Consider the following 20,399-nt stretch of genomic DNA (forward strand, 5'->3'; position numbering starts at 1 on the left):
TTTAGACTGTACCAGGAAGATATACTACCATAAAGAAAATAATATATGCACAATGTTATTCATAATGCACTATTTGTACTATCAAAATATTATAAACAACTCAAACATCTACTAAAATAAAGGACTGGTTAAATAAACTATAGTTACTCCCACAAAATGATGTACAATGTAGCTGTAAAAACAAAATGAACAAGATCTCTCTGTGCCAATATAAAGTGTTCTTGCTGAAAACAGCAAAATGCAGAACAATGTAGATAAGTATGCTTCTTTTGTGCTAGAGAGGAAGGGGATAGAGAGGCAGATACATGATAAGTAGTAGAAAGAGAGAGATCTGCTCATTTGCTTATTATTTTCAAAATGAGACACTAAAAAAATAAATGAGAAACTAAGAAAATAGGCTATCCATGTGGGAAATAGAGTAGAAGGGATAAGAATGGAGACAATACTCTGAGGCTTCCATTTTATATAGTCTCGCCTTTGAGTCACATACATGTTTTACTGTGGTATAAGACCTAAATTAAGGCTTGATATGATGTGCTGCCTTGACATCTCGTCAATCAGGAGGGTCTTGAACGGAAGTTCCCCTCCCTGCTCTGCTCCTCAGGGATATAAAGTCCTTCAGCCACAAAACCCTCTTTTTCAAAGGGACCAGGCAACGTTCTTACTTGCCTCTGAGCACAGGTTTCAGTTTTCTGCCCGCCCACAGAATTATTCGATGAGCCAATCACAGCCTTCTGCAGGAGCCAATCACATCCCCAGAGAGGAGCCAATCACGTCCTTTGCAGGAACCAGGAGGCAGCCCACCCTCTTGATACTACAAAAGCCACAGCTCCTTCAGTTCAGTCTGTTCTTGAAGACAACCCCTGTGTGATCCTGCATGAAGTATGTGTCCTTCTCCCCTATGCTGTGAGCATAAGTGACTAATAAACTGCTATCTTATTGGTACAGTGTCAGGTGTTACGTGTCTGGCTATTCCCCTAATCCTAGGGCAAGAATCTCTCCCTCATCAATGGGATGAATAGGAAGCAGTTAAAACATTTACATAATCAAAAATAAAACTTGAAAAAAAAACAGCAAAAAATTGAAAACTGAAACCAAATATAAGATATATTCTTATATCAGAAAAAGAATTATTTCAAAGGACTTTTGACTGTTTATTTTTAGTGGAATATATTCCAAGATTTAATGATAACAGTACTATAATTTTAAAATTACTTTATGTATCTGTAGGACAGAGAAAATTAGGAAATAGATTACTAGGGACCCAGATTTTCAGTGGAAACAAAAAGAGACACAAATAGAACATCAAAGAAGAAAAATTGTAATGTTAAATGTTAATTTGAAATATCTAATGAAAATTCATGATTTTTTAAAGGTATGTATATAGATCTCTGTCCATTACCCTCGATGCAGTATCATCTTTATAGTAATGAGCATCACTAGTTCCATTATCTTGATTTCCATATTCTATCCCCCAGTTAAAGAAACCAGGATTTCCTGGAGAAATGGCTTAAGCACACAGTGACAGTAGAGTATCTTCTTGTGCAGAAAACAAAGAGGTGCTCAAATATGACATACAAACCAACAGAGAGTAGCTACCACTGATAATATCTGGCCTATTTTTTTTTTTTTAAGATTTTATTTATTTGACAGAGAGGGACACAGCAAGAGAGGGAACACAAGCAGAGGGAGCGAGAGAGGGAGAAGCAGGCTTCCCGTGGAGCAGGGAGCCTGATGCGGGGCTCGATCCCAGGACCCTGGGATCATGACCTGAGCCGAAGGCAGACACTTAACGACTGAGCCACTCAGGCGCCCCAAGGCCTATTTTAAACATCAAGAAGAACAGGGACTGTAATTCACTGAACTCGTTGAATCCATAAAAATCCACAAGTCCAAGCTTATATTAACAAAACAAAACAAAACAAAACAAAAGGCCCCAGAGCCCCAGAGTCCCAGCCAGTTCCTACTGCAGTTGCACAATGGCCCACCTCCTCTTTCCTTTCAACATGACAGATACTGCTGTGTCCTTCACCAAGGACTTCCTGGCAAGTGGAGTGGCTGCAGTCATCTCCAAGACAGTGGTAGCACCCACTGAGTGGGTGAGCTATTGCTGCAGGTACAGCATGCCAGCAAGCAAATCACTGCAGATAAGCAATACAAGGGCATTATAGACTGCGTGGTTCGTATCCCCATGGAGCAGCAAGTCCTATCCTTCTGCCTGGTCACCTGGCCAACGTCAACAGATACTTCCCTGCTCAGGCTCTCAACTCTGCCTTCAAAGATAAATGCAAGCAGATCTTCCTGGGTGGTGTGGACCAGAGAACCGGTTTGGGCACTACTTTGCAGGGAATCTGGCATCCGGTGGTGTCACTGGGGCCACATCCTTGTGTTTTAGTGTCCTCTTGATTTTGCCCTTATCAGGCTAGCAGTGGATGTGGACGAAACTGGAGCTGAAAGGGAATTCAGAGGCCTCAGTGACTACAGATCTGCAAATCTGGTGGAATTATGGGCCTATACCAAATTTAATGTGTCTGTACAGGGTATGCTCAGCCACTGAGCTGCCTACTTCCGTATGTATGACACTGCAAAGGGAATGCTTCCAGATCCCAAGGACACTCCCATCTTCATCAGTGGGATGATCACACAATCTGTCACAGTGGTTGCTGGGTTGACTTCCTCTCCATCTGGCACTGTTTGTGGCCATATGATGGTGCAGTCAGGGCGCAGAGGAACTGATATCATGTATAAGGCATGCTTGACTGCTGGAGGAAGATTGCTCATGATAAAGGAGCCAAAGCTTTTTTCAAGGGTTCATGGTCCAATGTTCTCAGGTGCTTTTGTGCTTGTCTTATAAGATGAAATCAAGAAGTTCCCGTAAGTTATTTCCTAGTTTTTACCCCTTGTGAACAAGCATGTTGTATCATGTAACATATCTTGAACCTTCTTGACAGACTGTTGGCTGTCTGTTTATCAATGGCAACTATTTACTGGCTGAAAATGGGAAGTGATAATATTCATCTGACCAGTTTTCTCTTAAAGCTATTTCCATGATGATGGGACTCAATTATATTTTTTATTTCAGTCACTCCTGATAAATAAGTTTGAAGAAATAAAAAATATCTGAAATTAAAAAATAAAAAATAAGTAAAAGTGGGAAAAAAAAAGAAATTAACCTATTTGCCAGCATTAAAGGTGATATCATCTCCTTACTCAGGAAATCAGTAATTTAAGGGTAACCTAGAATTTATCCTCCATCACTGGAAGGAAGTATAATGCATCCTTAGTTCACAAAGGGAAGTTTTTTAAAATGTCTTGAAACAGAAAGAAAGGCATGCCCGATAACGAATGAAGGAGGAATGACAGAAGTAGAAAATTATCCATACGACAAACTTCAGTGAGATGTATTCAGGCAAGAATTATCAATAAATACTAAATCCAGTAAGTAAAAGTTTGGGGGGGGAATAGAACATCTGCACAGTGCCAGATGACCATGGCAATGACAAAGGGAAAACTTATTTGTACAATGGAAAAAATCTGACTGCCACCACCCCAACTTAGTGCTCAAATTAGCATCACTAATGATGAAGCTGTGAGAGACCACATGCCTCTTGAAATGATGTAATATGAACTATGCAGATCATCTATGTCGTGTCCTTACCGAAAATATTTACTCTGACTCTACTGGTCTAGCATCTTCACACTGTTAATGTCATGAATAAAAGAGTCTACATTAAAAGAAACATAACAATCAATGCATGATTTTATCATAGTTGGATGAAACTGCTATAGAGGGTATTTTGGAGACAATGGAAATGTGTATTATAGACTAGTTAGCAAATGATATAAGAAAACTGTTCATCTTTTTGGGTGTGATATGGTATCATAATATAAGGAAATATTTTTTAGAAGATATTTGCTGAATTGTTTGTAATGGAACTGTCATAAGATTGCAAATTATTTTAAAATGGTTCAGCAAAAGTTTGCTGACAGCAAATAGAGTAAAATGGCAATGTTTTTTCAATGTGAGTGATAGACATATGATTTACTATTCTTTCAACTGTTCTATGCAACTGAAAATGTTTATAATAAAAATTTATAAGATTGTCATTTTATATCATCTACTTTTTAAAAACACATAAGGCATTGCCAAGCTTGTAGCTGGCCAATGGTCCCGCTGAGAAAAAGCAAATGGGTAAACTTCAAAAATCCTCTAACGTGTAAAGGCATCAAAGAGTTGCTGATACAACCAAAATTAGAGGGCACAGGGCTCTAGAGCAAGGAGAACTGTGGAGAGATGTGCTGACTTTTGCAGCCTCTTTTGTTCTGGGAGATATTTGCCACATCTGGCTCAGGGCAAGAGGCTGTGCACCCGGACTTTGCCTAAGCACAAGGTCGCTGCTGGAAGACAGAGAAACCAGAGACCTTCAGTGGTCTCATGGAGAGACATGACCAAAGACTTGAAGGGCTGATGGCCAGGTAGAAACAGAAGGGCAGAGAACTGAGCCTAATACATAGACTATTTTCTCCCCAAGACATTTGTCAAAGTCTGGAGCTGTTGAGGGCATTAAGCTAAAAGCCATGAAGAAACCTGCTGAAAAGCTGAGTGGGATTTTCTGCAGTGTCCCTGTGATGTGCGTGAGGATTCAAGTTCAAGACCACCAGGAGAAGGTACCCCAGTGAACATACAAGGCTCTCTGTTAAAAGATCTTAAAAACTATCCTTTGGGTACAGAAGAAAATTAGAGGTGGACAGAACCTTTGATAAACTGCAACCAGTCTTAACTCTGCCTAATCCCTGACTGGATTAGAGGAATCAGCTATCATTCTTTCTGCTGATAGAGATAAAATGATAAAGCCTCTGAGAGAACTAATGTCTGGATCCTTTACAATGACTACCACAGGTCTCAGTGCCACATAAAGATGACAACATCCAGAAGCATAAAAAGAAACATCCCTTTTTTGCCACTTTAAGAGCAAGGGGAGGGGTGCCTGGGTGGTTCAGTCGGTTCAGCTGCCGACTCTTGGTTTGGGTCTTAGGGTCATGGGATCCAGTGCCGTGTGGGGCTCTGGGCTCAGTGCGGAGTCTGCTTGAGATTCTTTCTCCCTCTCTTTCTGCCCCTCCCCCCATTCATGCTCTCTAAATAAATAAATAATCTTAAGAAAAGAAAAGAGCAAGGGGAAACTTCCCCAAACTTAATCCTTTGATTTCTCCTCACATCTCCTTGCCAGTGCCTACACCAATCATTTGGTAAGGATGATGAGATGCTCGTGATTGGCTTAAACTGATTAAGGCTCATCATTTCCCCTTTATTCCCAATGGCCCTGGAGAGGGACTCAGCCTCTTTAGAAAGACATGGACTCTTAGAGGAGGATGAACCCAATCAGGCTCTGTTAGCAAGAAAAGAGAGAATGACAACTGAGAAGGCAACCAACAATGTTGCCACATCATCTATCAGCCATTAGTATGGGACCTCAGGCAAGCTATTCAATCTCTTTGGGCTACAATTTTCTCATCTGTAAAATTTAGATAATACCTCAAAAAGGCTGCTGTACATATTCAATAAAATTATTTATATATATATATATATATTTTAAATATTTTATTTATTTATTTGACAGAGAGATAACAAGAGCAGGAACACAAGCAGGGGGAGTGGAGAGGGAGAAACAGGCTTCCCGCTGAGCAGGGAGCCCGATGTGGGGCTCAATCCCAGGACCCTGGGATCATGACCTGAGCCAAAGGCAGACGCCCAACGACTGAGCCACCCTGGCGCCCCTATATACATATATATTTTTAAATTACCAAATGTCTAGCTTATTTTTAGTGCTTCAACAGTGTTGGCTAATATTGTTTGCCATGGTTTTGAGTGCCTTCTTTAGACATCATCCAGCTGTCAGTGGTCTTTTTAAGCATGACACCCTAATCTCAACCCATATGTCAGGTGTGTGCCCAATGGCCCAGATAGTAGGACTGGTATCTACCTTGCTCTTGCTTCTCAACATGCTATTCTGACAGCTGGAGAGGCATCTCCAGGAAAGTGGGCCATCAGAGTGTGAACTGAGGCCCACAGGGAAGACAATTCTTTCCCTGCCATCACTCACTCCCTCTCTGGTCCCCAATTCTGCCTTCCACAGAGTATTAATTTATTACTTTTCAATTAATAAAGTACAGGATTCAGAGGTAAGCCAGTGGATATAAGAACCACAGGACAAATGGCTCATGTTCTAAGAGCTCCATTTTTACTGAAAGATTTGGGATGGGTGGGATGTAGAGTTAAATAATTTAATAAGACTTATGCTCTAGGGCACCTGGGTGGTTCAGTCGATTAAGCGTCTGCCTTGGGCTCAGGCCATGATCCCAGGGTGATGGGATCGAGCCCTGCATTGGGCTCCCTGCTCAGTGGGGAGCCTGCTTCTCCCTCTGCCTCTGCCCCTCCCCCTGCTCGTGCTCTCTGTCAAATAAATAAAATCTTTAAAAGACTTATACTCTAATCAAGTTTAATGAAAGTAACTTTAATACCAAAGTAAATGTGATATGGAGAACACAAAATTTTCATAGATTTTACAAACAATATGCAAGATTTGAGGAAAATTTCTGTTTGGAGTGACTGACCACTTTCCTCTGCCTTTAGGGTCACTGTGTAGGAAAGGTTTCAGAGCATTGTGCTTCTGATTAAATGCATATTCTGGGCTTTTTCTTTTTAAGGCAAATACTAGGAATCCCTACTGAGTTTAGCACAGAATTTTTTTTTCTTTGAATAACAGGAGCGATGGGAAAGCCTGTTGGCAATGGATACCTGTGGGGGAGATGTCAATCCCTGAAGAGCTAGGACAAAGGTCTCAAATGAGGGGGGGGCGGGTAGACACTATTTTCTCTAGGGCCACTCTCAGAGGTTTAGTGAAATTTGACAAAGCAATAAAGGGTAGACGTTAAGCTGTTTTTATCACTCTGGCCAATGTGCTCTAAGCGTTGGTTCCTTCTATTGCCCAGTGGGCACAATGGCACCTCCTTTACTGTGCTCACAGAGAGACTCAAGTTAAGGAAGCTGATGTATGCAAAGTATTGAGGACAGTTCCTGGCACAAAGTGAAGTGTTTAATAAATGTGACATAACCTATAAGCATACTTTACCAAGGAAGGGTTCAAAAAGGTTTTTTTTGTAATTACTGAAACTCGTATCTATGAGCAAGGATTCTGTGATCACAAGGAATGTTATTTCTCCCTTACTGGGGGGCATGCCTGGTTGTGATCATTCTAACACCAGGGGCATGTTTTGTGCAAGGAATTATCCCAAGATAATTCAGTCTTATCCTTGATCACGTAACTAATCACTCTTGGTAACCTGCTCTGAAACAGGAGAGATGATGATTCCTTTACTAGTTAGTACAACCAACTGAGCTGGATATAAGCAGGTTGAAGGCAACAAAGATAAATCAGACATAGACCCACTTTTAAAACAACTCACCCTCAAAAAAAAAAAAAAAACCCAACACAAAAAACAAAAAACGAAAAAATAAAAAACTCCAACTCCCCTGCCAGGAGGGGAGATCAGACTGTCAGTATCCATCATAGCAGGATAGAATAGTGCTAAGTGTCTCAAGGTTACAAATAAAATACCATGAGAGTTACAAAGAAACCACATGTTTTCCCCACTTCAAAGCCACTTCAGTTACAAATGAAGGGGAACAAGATTTTTTTTTTTAAGAATTTATTTATTTGTCAGGGGTGGAGCGAGATGGCGGAGGAGTAGGAGACCTGGATCTCGTCTAGTCCCAGGAATTCAGCTGGATAGGGATCAAATCATTCTGAACACCTACAAACTCAACAGGAGATTGAAGAAAAGAATAGCAGCAACTCTCTCAACAGAAAAGTGACCACTTTCTGGAAGGTAGGACGTGCGGAGAAGTGAATATGAGGTGATATTCAGGAGGATGGACGGCGGTGGAGTGGGTCTCTGTCAGCCACTACCGGCAAGTGATAGAGCTGGGAGCACAAAATTGGAACTTTTAGAAGTCAGCTCCGCTGAGGGACGTCGCTCCAGTGGCTGAGTGGGGGGATGGAACCCTCACAGGACAGTGTGGTGTCAGGACCTTTGGGGTCACAGAAAGACCAGGGGTGCCTGAATGCAGCAGAGCTGCCAGGTATCTTAGCGGGGAAGCTGGCTGCAGAGACAGAGCCCAGGCGCGGGCTCTCAGCTTGGGGTTGCCATAAACCGTGATCCGTGGCACAGTCGGGCCACTGCTCCTACAGCAGGGACCTAATAAGCGGCAGATCCAGGAAGACTCCCCTTTTTCCCCTGGGAGGAGTGGCGCAGATCCAGGGAGACTCCCCTTTTTCCCCTGGGAGGAGTGGCGCAGGAGCGTAATGCAGGGATCTGCTGGGTTTGGAGACTCCACACGGGGTCCTGTGCCAGAGATAGAAATGCTCTGTCACAGGCCGGGTGAGCACAGAGTGCGGCTGGAGACCAGGGAGACGGGAGTGATTGACTGCTTTTCTCTGGGGGCTCAATGAGGAGCAGGGCCCCGAGTTCTCGGCTCCTCCGGGGCGGAGATTGGGAGGCCACCATTTTCACTCTCCTCCTCCAAAGCTGTACGGAAAGCTCACAGGGAATAAAAGCTCCGGAGACCAAACCAGCAGATTACTTAGCCCGGACCGGGCAAGGGCGGGGCAATTCCGCCTCCGGCAGAGACATTTGGAAACCACGGCAACAGGCCCCTCCCCAGAAGATCAGCGAGAACAGCCAGCCAAGACCAACTTTACCGATCAATGAGAACGGCAGAACTCCAGTGCGAGGGGAATACTACACATAGACTTCATGGCTTTTTTCCCATGATTCTTTAGTCTTTCAAAGTTAATTTTTTTAAACGTTTTTTTTTTTTAATTTTTCTTTTTCCCTTTTTCAACCAACATCTTATCAATCCCTTTTTAAAAAAATCTTTTTTATTTTTCATTTTTAGAGTCATATTCTATCCCTTCATACTAGTTACCCTTATTTTTGGCATATATATATAAGTTGTTCTCTCTTTAAAATTTTGAGATACAGTCTCTTCTAACAGATCAAAATATACCCTAAATCTCTAGTGTATGGCTTTGTTCTAGTCTCCTGCCTGATCACATTCTCTACTTTTTTTCCTTTTCTTTTTTTTTAAATCCTCTTCTTTATTTTATCAAACAACTTCTTATCAGTTCCTTTTATAAAATCTTTTAAAATTTTCATCTTTACAATCATATTCCATCCCTTCATCGTATTAACCCTTATTTTTGTACATATATGTTTTTCTTTCTTTAAAATTTTGGAAGGCACTTTCTTCTAACAGACCAAAATATACCCAAAATCTAGTGTGTGGCACTGATCTATGCACCAGCTTGATCATATTTGATCATATTCTGGGTTTTTTTGTTTTGTTCTGTTTTTGTTTGTTTTTAACTTTTTCTTTTTCTTTTTTCTTTCTTTCCTTTTCTTTTCCCCCAGTTTCAGGTCTTTTCTGATTTGTTTAGAGTATATTTTCTGGGGACACTGGCACCCTGCTAGCATTTTGTTCTCTCATTCATCTATTCTCCTCTGTACAAAATGACAAGATGGAAAAAATCACCTCAACAAAAAGAACAAGAGGCAGTACCAACTGCCAGGGACCTACTCAATACGGACATTAGTATGATGTCAGAACTAGAATTCAGAATGATGATTTTAAAGATACTAGCTGGGTTTGAAAAAAGCATGGAAGATATTAGAGCAACCCTTTCTGGAGAAATAAAAGATCTAAAATCTAACCAAGTCAAAATCAAAAAGGCTATTAATGAGGTGCAATCAAAAATGGGGGCTCTAACTGCTAGGATAAATGAGGCAGAAGGGAGAATTAGTGATAGAGGAGACCAAATGATGGAAAATAAAGAAGCTGAGAAAAAGAGAGATAAACAACTACTGGATCACGAGGGCAGAATTCGAGAGATAAGTGATACCATAGGATGAAACAACATTAGAATAATTGGGATCCCAGAAGAAGAAGAAAGAGAGAGAGGGGCAGAAGGTATAATGGAGCAAATTATAGCAGAGAACTTCCCTAATTTGGGGAAGGAAGCAGGCATCAAAATCCAGGAGGCACAGAGAAAACCTCTCAAAATCAATAAAAATAGGTCAACACCCTGACATCTAATAGTAAAACTTACGAGTCTCAGAGACAAAGAGAAAATCCTGAAAGCAGCTCAGGACAAGAGATCTGTAACCTACAATGGTAGAAACATTAGACTGGCAACAGACCTATCCACAGAGACCTGGCAGGCCAGAAAGGACTGGCATGATATAGTCAGAGCACTAAATGAGAAAAATATGCAGCCAGGAATACTATATCCAGCTAGGCTGTCATTGAAAATAGAAGGAGAGATAAAAAGCTTCCAGGACAAACAAAAATTAAAGGAATTTGCAAACATGAAACCAGCCCTACAAGAAATATTGAAAGGGATTCTCTAAGCAAGGAGAGACCCTAAAAGCAACATAGACCAGAAAGGAACACAGACAATATACAGTAACAGTCACCTTACAGGCAATACAATGGCCCTAAATTCATCTCTTTCAATAGTTACCCTGAATGTAAATGGGCTAAATGCCCCAATCAAAAGACACAGGCTATTAGATTGTATAAAAAAACAAGACCCATTGATATGCTGTCTGCAAGAGACTCATTTTAGACCCAAAGACACCCCCAGATTGAAAGTGAGGGGGTGGAAAACCATTTACCATGCTAATGGACACCAAAAGAAAGCTAGGGTGGCAATGCTTATATCAGACAAATTAGATTTTAAACCAAAGACTGTAATAAGAGATGAGGAAGGACACTATATCTTACTTAAAGGGTCTATCCAACAAGAAGATCTAACAATTGTAAATATCTATGCCCCTAACATGGGAGCAGCCAATTATGTAAGCCAATTAATAACAAAAGCAAAGAAACACATCCACAACAATACAATAATAATGGGAGACTTTAACACCCCCTCACTGAAATGGACAGGTCATCTAAGCAAAAGATCAACAAGGAAATAAAGACTTTAAATGACACACTGGACCAAATGGACTTCACAGATATATTCAGAACATTCCATCCCAAAGCAATGGAATACACATTCTTCTCTAGTGCCCATGGAACATTCTCCAGAATAGATCACATCCTAGGTCACAAATCAGGTCTCAACTGGTACCAAAAGATTGGGATCATTCCCTGCCTATTTTGGGACCACAATGCTTTGAAACTAGAACTCAATCACAAGAGGAAAGTCAGAAAGAACTCAAATACATGGAGGCTAAAGAGCTTCCTACTAAAGAATGAATGGGTCAACCAGGAAATTAAAGAAGAATTAGAAAAATTCATGGAAACCAAAGAAAATGAAAACACAATTGTTCAAAATCTTTTGGATACAGCAAAGGCAGTCCTAAGAGGAAAGTATATAGCAATAGAAGCCTTTCTCAAGAAACAAGAAAGGTCTCAAGTACACAACCTAACCCTCCACCTAAAGGAGCTGGAGAAAGAACAGCAAATAAAGCCTAAACCCAGCAGGAGAAGAGAAATCATAAAGATCAGAGCACAAATCAATGAAATAGAAACCAAAAGAACAGTAGAATTGATCAACGAAACAAGGAGCTGGTTCTTTGAAAGAATTCACAAGACTGATAAACCCCTGGCCAGACTTATCAAAAAGAAAAGAGAAATGACCTGATCCCAGGGTCCTGGGATCGAGTCCCACATCGGGCTCCCTGCTCCGCGGGGAGCCTGCTTCTCCCTCTCCTGCCCCCCCGCTTGTGTTCCTTTTCTCGCTGTCTCTCTCTGTCATATAAATAAATAAAATCTTTAAAAAAAAAAAAAAGAAAAGAGAAATGACCCAAATCAACAAAATCATGAATGAAAGAGGAGAGATCACAACCAACACCAAAGAAATACAAACAATTATAAGAACATATTATGAGCAACTCTATGCCAGCAAATTAGATAACCTGGAAGAAATGGATGCATTTCTAGAGATGTATCAACTACCAAAACTGAACCAGGAAGAAATAGAAAACCTGAACAGACCTATAACCACTAAGGAAATTGAAGCAGTCATCAAAAATCTCCCAACAAAAGCCCAGGGCCAGATGGCTTCCCAGGGGAATTCTACCAAACATTTAAGAAGAATTAATACCTATTCTTCTGAAACTGTTCCAAAAAATAGAAATGGAAGGAAAACTTCCAAACTGGTTTTATTAGGCCACCATTACCTTGATCCCCAAACCAGACAAAGACCCCATCAAAAAGGACAATTTTACAGACCAATATCCTTGATGAACATGGATGCAAAAATTCTCACCAAAATACTAGCCAGTAGGATCCAACAGTACATTAAAAGGATTATTCACCACGACCAGGTGGGATTTATCCCTGGGCTGCAAGGTTGGTTCAACAACCGCAAATCAATCAATGTGATACAATACATTAATAAAAGAAAGAACAAGACCCATATGATCCTCTCAATAGATGCAGAAAAAGCATTTGACAAAGTACAGCATCCTTTCTTGATCAAAACTCTTCAGAGTATAGACATAGAGGTTACATACCTCAATATCATAAAAGCCATCTATGAAAAGCCCACAGCAAATATCATTCTTAATGGGGAAACCTCAGAGTTTTCCCCCTAAAGTCAGGAACACAGCAGGGATGTCCACTAACACCACTGCTATTCAACATAGTATTGGAAGTCCTAGCCACAGCAATCAGACAACAAAAAGAAATCAAAGGCATCCAAATTGGCAAAGAAGAAGTCAAACTCTCCCTGTTCGCAGATGATATGATACTTTATGTGGAAAACCCGAAGACTCCACCCCAAAACTGCTAGAACTCATACAGGAATTCAGTAAAGTGGCAGGATATAAAATCAATGCACAGAAATCACTTGCATTTCTATACATCAACAACAAGACAGAAGAAAGAGAAATTAAGGAGTCAAACCCATTTACAATTGCACCCAAAACCATAAGATACCTAGGAATAAATCTAACCAAAGAGACAAAGGATCTGTACTCAGAAAACTATAAAATACTCATGAAAGAAATTGAGGAAGACACAAAGACATGGAAAAATGTTCCAGGCTCATGGATTGGAAGAACAAATATTGTGAAGATGTCAATGCTACCTAGAGCAATCTACACATTCAATGCAATCCCCATCAAAATACCATCCACTCTTTTCAAAGAAATGGAACAAATCATCCTAAAATTTGTATGGAACCAGAAGACCGTGAATAGCCAGAGGAATGTTGAAAAAGAAAAGCAAACCTGGCGGCATCACAATTCCGGACTTCCAGCTCTATTACAAAGCTGTCATCATCAAGACAGCATGGTACTGGCACAAAAACAGACAAATAGATCAATGGAACAGAATAGAGAGCCCAGAAATGGACCCTCAACTCTATGGTCAACTCATCTTTGACAAAGCAGGAGAGAATATCCGATGGAAAAAAGACAGTCTCTTCAACAAATGGTGTTGGGAAAACTGGACAGCCACATGCAGAAGAATGAAACTGGACCATTTCCTTACACCACACACAAAAATAGACTCCAAATGGTTGAAAGACCTAAATGTGAAACAGGAGTCATCAAAATCCTAAAGGAGAACACGGGCAGCAACCTCTTCAACCTCAGCTGCAGGAACTTCTTCCTAGACACATCGCCAAAGGCAAGTGAAGCAAGGGCAAAAATGAACTATTGGGACTTCATCAAGATAAAAAGCTTTTGTAAAGCAAAGGAAACAGTCAACAAAACCAAAAGACAACCGACAGAATGGGAGAAGATATTTGCAAATGACGTATCAGATAAAGGGCTAGTATCCAAAATCTATAAAGAACTTCTCAAACTCAACACCCAAAGAACAAATGATCCAATCAAGAAATGGGCAGAAGACATGAACAGACATTTTTCCAAAGAAGACATCCAAACAGCCAACAGACACATGAAAAAGTGCTCAACATCGCTAGGCATCAGGGAAATCCAAATCAAAACCTCAATGAGATACTACCTCACACCAATCAGAATGGCTAAAATTAACAAGTTAGGAAATGACAGATGTTGGTGGGGATGTGGAGAAAGGGGAACCCTCCTACACTGTTGGTGGGAATGCAAGCTGGTGCAGCCACTCTGGAAAACAGTATGGAGGTTCCTCAAAAGTTGAAAATAGAGCTAACCTATGACCCAGCAATTGCACAGATACAAATGTAGTGATCTGAAGGGGCACGTGCACCCCAATGTTTATATAAAGCAGCAATGTCCACAATAGCCAAACTATGGAAAGAGCCAAGATGTCCATCGACAGATCAATGGATAAAGAAGATGTGGTATATATATACACAATGGAATGTTATGCAGCCATCAAAAAGAATGAAATCTTGCCATTTGCAACGACATGGATGGAACTGGAGGGTATTATGCTGAGCGAAATAAGTCAGTCAGAGAAAGACATGTATCATATGATCTCACTGATATGAGGAATTCTTAATCTCAGGAAACAAACTGAGGGTTGCTGGAGTGGTGGGGGGTGGGAGGGATGGGGTGGCTGGGTGATAGACATTGGGGAGGGTATGTGCTATGGTGAGTGCTGTGAAGTGTGCAAGACTGCTGAATCACAGATCTGTACCTCTGAAACAAATAATACATTATATGTTAAAAAAAAAAAAAGAAGAAGAAGATAGCAGGAGGGGAAGAATGAAGGGGGGGAAATCAGAGGGTGAGACGAACCATGAGAGACGATGGACTCTGAAAAACAAACTGAGGGTTCTAGAGGAGAGGGGGGTGAGAGGCTGGGTTAGCCTGGTGATGGGTATTAAAGAGGGCACTTTCTGCATGGAGCACTGGGTGCTATATGCAAACAATGAATCATATGGTGATTAACATAACAATAAAAAAATTTTTAAAAATTTATTTATTTGTCAGAGAGAGAGAGAGAGTGCATAAGGAAGGGGAACAGCAGACAGAGAGCCCGACGCTGGGCTCCATCCCAGGACCCTGGGACCATGACCTGAGCCAAAGGCAGATGCTTAACCGACTGAGCTACCCAGGCATCCTGGGGAACAAGATTTAAAGGAGGAATATTTTCACCAAACTATTATATTTGCAAGAAATAGACACTCATTTGGTTTAATACAGTAAGGCTGCTGGTTTGAAATTCTTAATAATTTTTGAACAAGGAATCTCACATTTTCACTTTTCACTGGGCCCTGCAAATTATGTATTTCCTTGATGGGGCCAGGAAAGTAGGTTGGGAATAGGACAGGATTCAGTATCTATCAGAGCAGAAGTGCAAAACAGTTGCTCTCAGGGCCTTGGGATCCTCCATGTCTGCCTACTATTCCTGCTACCAACAGGGAATTACCTCACAATTTACTGCATTTATCTTCTGGATTTTGCTTAATTATGGCTTTTCCTTGCTGGTGACTTCTCAAGGACCAACTGCCTCATGGCCTCTTTGCCTGCCTTCTACTAACTGTGCAGCTATTTCTTTAGCTTACACGAACCTGCCTAACAAAGAATGTGATATATATATCACTCACTTAGTCCTTCCAACAGCCCTCTAAGGAAAATACTGCCATTACCTCCATTTTACACATGAGGACCCCTGAATTATTATACAATAACAGTAAAAGCCACACCATACCTAGGAACAGAGAGTGCTCTCAGAGCACATATAAATACTTGAACAACTATAAATTTGGTGGCTATATTTATGATTTCCAGGAGGAAGTAACAACTGAGCTGAGGCTTTAAAGATCAGAAGGCTTTTTTTTAGGCTAAGAAAGGCAGGCAAAGGGAACAGCATCAGCAAAGGCATAGAGAAACAGAATATGTTTCTTCTGGACCAGACACATCTACTGGAGCTGAATCTAGAGTTCCCAGGAGCTAGTCTCTGAGGAAGGGGTGGTGTGGGTAAAGAAATTGGGGATATAACTTGAGGTCATGCATACGCATTTGGATTATACCATAGAGTACCATAAGGTATTAGATAGTGGGGGGAAGAGTGGCATGAGCATTTGTTTTTAAAAGAAAACTTTGGCATAAGAATGGAGGATCTGGGGGTGGGGGGAAGCAGGGTTGAGGCCAGGAAGCAAAGGATAAAGGGAGAGGCAGTAATGGTTTCAATGGTTTGAACTGGTGCAGTGAGGAAATTGATGCAACGTGCACTCCAAGGGGAACACGGACAGAAGTTACTGAGCCCTTGCAAAGGTGTGAAGACAGAATTCGAAGTGTTCAGAACTGAGGGGAGGCTCTGTGAGGACACAGGGATGGGCAATGGTCATTGGTGACCTGGAAAAGAGAGTAATTAAAAATCAGTGTTTTTTCATGTTAATGACCCTCAAAGAATCCTAATAAATATGCTCTGCTTTGGCTGATGGGACAAGGACCAAGGAGTAGTGAGGCCTGGGAGAAGTTGAAAAGGAGTTTAATTCCTCCAGGCTGTCAGAGCTAGGGAAGAGGTAGAGTAGGCAAGGGACCAGTATGGTTGTCAACAACTTCTCAGCATTTTCTCTGGCTTCCCTGCTGTCTAGAGACTAGAATCTCTTGCAACATCCGTCTTCCAGGTACACTGCACTTCACCATCATGATAAATTAAATACCTTTTCAGCTTTGATTTTCTTCATGCTCACAGCAGACTACAGTGTGCAAAGTACAAAGTTAGCCAGTCTGACTTACGAGAGGCTGGGACATCCTGTTCCATAAACATCTGTCATGAGACCAAAATAACCCGTGTCTTTAGTGGCCAAATTTTAACAGCTGTAAACTGCTTCCTGCTTTTAGTACAGAATCACTGACAAAATTCTTATTTTGGGGGGCCCCACTTTTTAAAATAAAGGTGCATCTGGGTGGCTCAGTTGGTTAAGCATTTAACTCTTGATTTCAGCTCAGGTCAGGATTTCAGGGTTGTGAGATCGAGCCCCACACTGGGCTCCATGCTCAGTGGGGAGTCTGCTTCTCTCTCTCTAAAATAAATAAAGCTTTTAAAAAAAAATAAATAATAAAAACATTTTTAAAAATACAAATAAGTGTTTTATAGAAAATACAAATATGTGTGAAGAAGAAATTAAAAGTCATCTACAATATCACCTAATGTAAACCACCAGTAACATGTTACAACCAGCCTTCTCCATACACACATTTTTCTTATATCTTGCAGTCATACACTCTATACTATTTCGCAACTTTTTTCTTGCCCGTATTTTGTGTCTCCATTAACAAGACAATGAATATGATTTTACATTATTCTTAATTGTAGAACATCCTCACATGTAAATGTTAAAAGGGATTTTTTAAAAGTAATCTCTACCCCCAATGTGGGGCTCAAATTCACGACTCCAAGAGTGGCACACCCTAAAAGTAATTGTTTTTTTAAAGATTTTATTTATTTGACAGAGAGAGACGGCGAGCGAGGAGGGAAACACAAGCAGGGGGAGTGGGAGAGGGAGAAGCAGGCTTCCTGCGGAGCAGGGAGCCTGCTGTGGGGCTCAGTCCCAGGACCCTGGGATCACCACCTGAGCCGAAGGCAGATGCTTAACAACTGAGCCACCCAGATGCCTTAAAAGTAATTGTTTTAATCTGATTGTATTTATACTTCTTCTACCTTATATTTGATTTTCTATATTCTCACCCTCTTAAGTCCTCCATGTCAGTCAATCTTGTGCTTCTATTTGCCCAGGTCAACAGGATCTGTATGTTTCACATATGGGCCAGTGCTTACTGCTCATTAAGAAAGTCCAGTCTCACATCAACCTAGACTGTGATGCTCCCTCCCCAGACTTGCTGCCACCTGGCTCACTTCCCAAGACTCTCCTAGCTCTGCCTGCAGAACATGTTCAGTCACCTCGCATTTTTAAGAAAAGTAGCTTGCTATGGAGATCATGGTGTTCTATTCACATAAGGCCCAACACAGAGGAAAACCTTCCTTTCCCAGGCTATACCTTTCAGTGTAATCTTTCCCAGCAATCTTGCAAATACCTTCTTCTGGAGAAGGACAGGAGAGAAAAGGAGAGGGGTGGGGGGAAGGAGGAAGACAGAGGAATGGCTGGGTAGTTCACTGCAAAACATAAACACCAAGGCCTATTGGTGCTCAATCTATAATATCAGCCTTATTTTATACCAAACCCAGCTCTATTTGCCTTTAGTTTCAAGTCTTTAATCTTGGGGAAATGAGAGCATAAAAGCTCTGTGATGTTAAGTGTTAGGTGACTAATTGGCAATTCACTGATATCTCAGGATTGATGCCAGAGGGTTAGGAGAGGCACTAAAGAGAAAAAAGCTATGACATCACCAAGTTGTGGAAGGAACAGGTAAGGAAAGTTGTATAATCTTGGGTGACTTACGTAACTCCTCTATACATAAATTGCTGGATCTGTAAAATTGAGTGGTATACAATAATTGGTAGTTTTTTTTCAGTCCTCATACAGTGTTGGGCATATGACACTTACTTGATAATTTTCATAGAATGGATATTAATTGAATGTAATCATTGGTGCTATGGTAGAGGTATGTATTTCAGACTATTCCATAGTCTGATAAAACAAACAAAAGCGATGATAATCATTGTTCTGATTCCTCATTGTCCAAGCAATCTTCTGACAAATTTGGGTTGTCTCAGGACAGGCATGCCCAAACATTCTGATGATTAGAAATGACTATTCCTCTTTTAAAATGAATGAGCATTATCTTGCTTGATCGTGTCAGTCAGTCCTTTAGAACCTGGTCAATTCTTGGTGGATCATAATGTGTGCTCCACAAATATTTGTTGAATAGATGAATAGATGAATGAATAAATAAATAAATTTGAGTTCTGAAATCTTGGAAGATGAACCATTATGTACTGCTGATTCCATGTTATTGTGGTTTTCTCTATTTAAATCAGGGATAAAGAGTGCTTGGCTCCACTAACCAACTCTTTTGGATGCAAGAAGAAGCATAAAGGAATTAATCATCAACATCATCCAGTTATAGAGTTGAAAGGAAAAGTGGAGCAATTCTGCACAAGTATCCCTAACCTCATGATTTTAAAACTCCAGGTGTTTTTCAGCATCATTCCCCTCCCCACACATATACACACCTTCCATCTCTACTTCTAAGCTCTAAACCAGTTTCTTCCATAGCCTTAGCAAAGAGCTCCCATAACAGAGCTTACATTATATATTTTGGAATAACTTTGGGCACAGTTACAACGTTAATGAGATTCAGAATATATAGGAATAGTGAGTCACCTAAGTTTTAGGACAATTGATACTAGAAAAATGTTGCTGCTTTTAATCCACCTTACCTGGAAATTTTTTATAATATAGAACTCCACACCCATGAATCAACACTCTTACTGTTATTTCTTGTAGATTAATAACTGGGCTAACATTTCTAAATGTAGACAGTTGTTGATGGGACTGGCAGAGATACAATTACTGGCCACTCAGAAAAGGTAAAAAATTTGCATGTGGGATAAATCATGCTGCTGTGCTGGGATGATGCTGGTTGTTTGGAGTAGAACTTAAAATCATAAATCCTCATCCACACATCTCAACTCACATCCTCTCCCAACAATGATCAGATAACATGATTTTTAAGGAAACTGTACACTCTGAAATTTGATGATATACTTACATTTTTACCTAAGGTGGCCTTGGGTAATACAATATAATTGTGTATTTATATATAGGGAATGTGGGGGAAGGGACACTGAGGAGATAGTAACTAAGAGGAGCTGTTTTTAGGTATGGGTAGAGAATAAGAGAAATAAACTGATTGTAAGAAGTCTGGAAACTACATAGACCCTTAATGATATGCTCAAAAACTAAAGAACAAAAAGATACAACTAAAATTTGTTTAATTACTTTTATTGGAGAGGCTATATTTTTACTCTAATGCAACTCCAATGCTGAAAAATATGAGTCAAGGCTTCATAAACATTGTATTTGTAGAGGTGTTTGGACAATATTGGCAATAAGATAAACAGGTTAGTGGAAATAGACTCCAGAAGACTGAGATATAAAAATAATAAAATGATGAGGGGCACCTGGGTGGCTCAGTCTGTTAAGCATCTCACTCTTATTTTCGGGGCAGGTCATGATCTCAGGGTCGTGGGATGGACCCCAGCATCGGGCTCGGTGCTCAGCATGGAATCTGCTTGGGATTCTCTCTCTCCCTCCGCCCCTCCCCCTGCTTGCACTCTCTCTCACTCTCTCTAAAAATAAATAAATAAAATCTTTTTAAAAACAATAAAATGATGATAATAAAAATGATAGCTACTGTTAACTGAGCCTTTCCTAAGTGCCAGGCACTATGCTAAGACATATATAATTTCATTTAACCTTTAAAACCATCCCGTATCACCCTCTTTTACAGACGAGGGAACTGAG

The 20,399-nt window shown here is 40.6% G+C and overlaps 1 long non-coding RNA gene and 1 pseudogene across 3 annotated transcripts in view; one reads left to right on the plus strand and one right to left on the minus strand.

Annotated features, from left to right (window-relative positions):
• LOC123835684 (uncharacterized) overlaps positions 1-20,399 on the minus strand; it is a 282,269-nt gene that overhangs the window by 163,716 nt on the left and 98,154 nt on the right. The gene's annotated exons all lie outside the window — the stretch shown is intronic.
• Positions 2,007-2,878, plus strand: LOC123835838 (ADP/ATP translocase 2-like; annotated as a pseudogene).

The sequence above is a fragment of the Mirounga angustirostris genome, unplaced genomic scaffold, assembly GCF_029215605.1.
Source record: "Mirounga angustirostris isolate CCGP_5_RB_7025 unplaced genomic scaffold, mMirAng1.0.hap1 SCAF_12, whole genome shotgun sequence".
NCBI classification, from domain to species: domain Eukaryota; kingdom Metazoa; phylum Chordata; class Mammalia; order Carnivora; family Phocidae; genus Mirounga; species Mirounga angustirostris.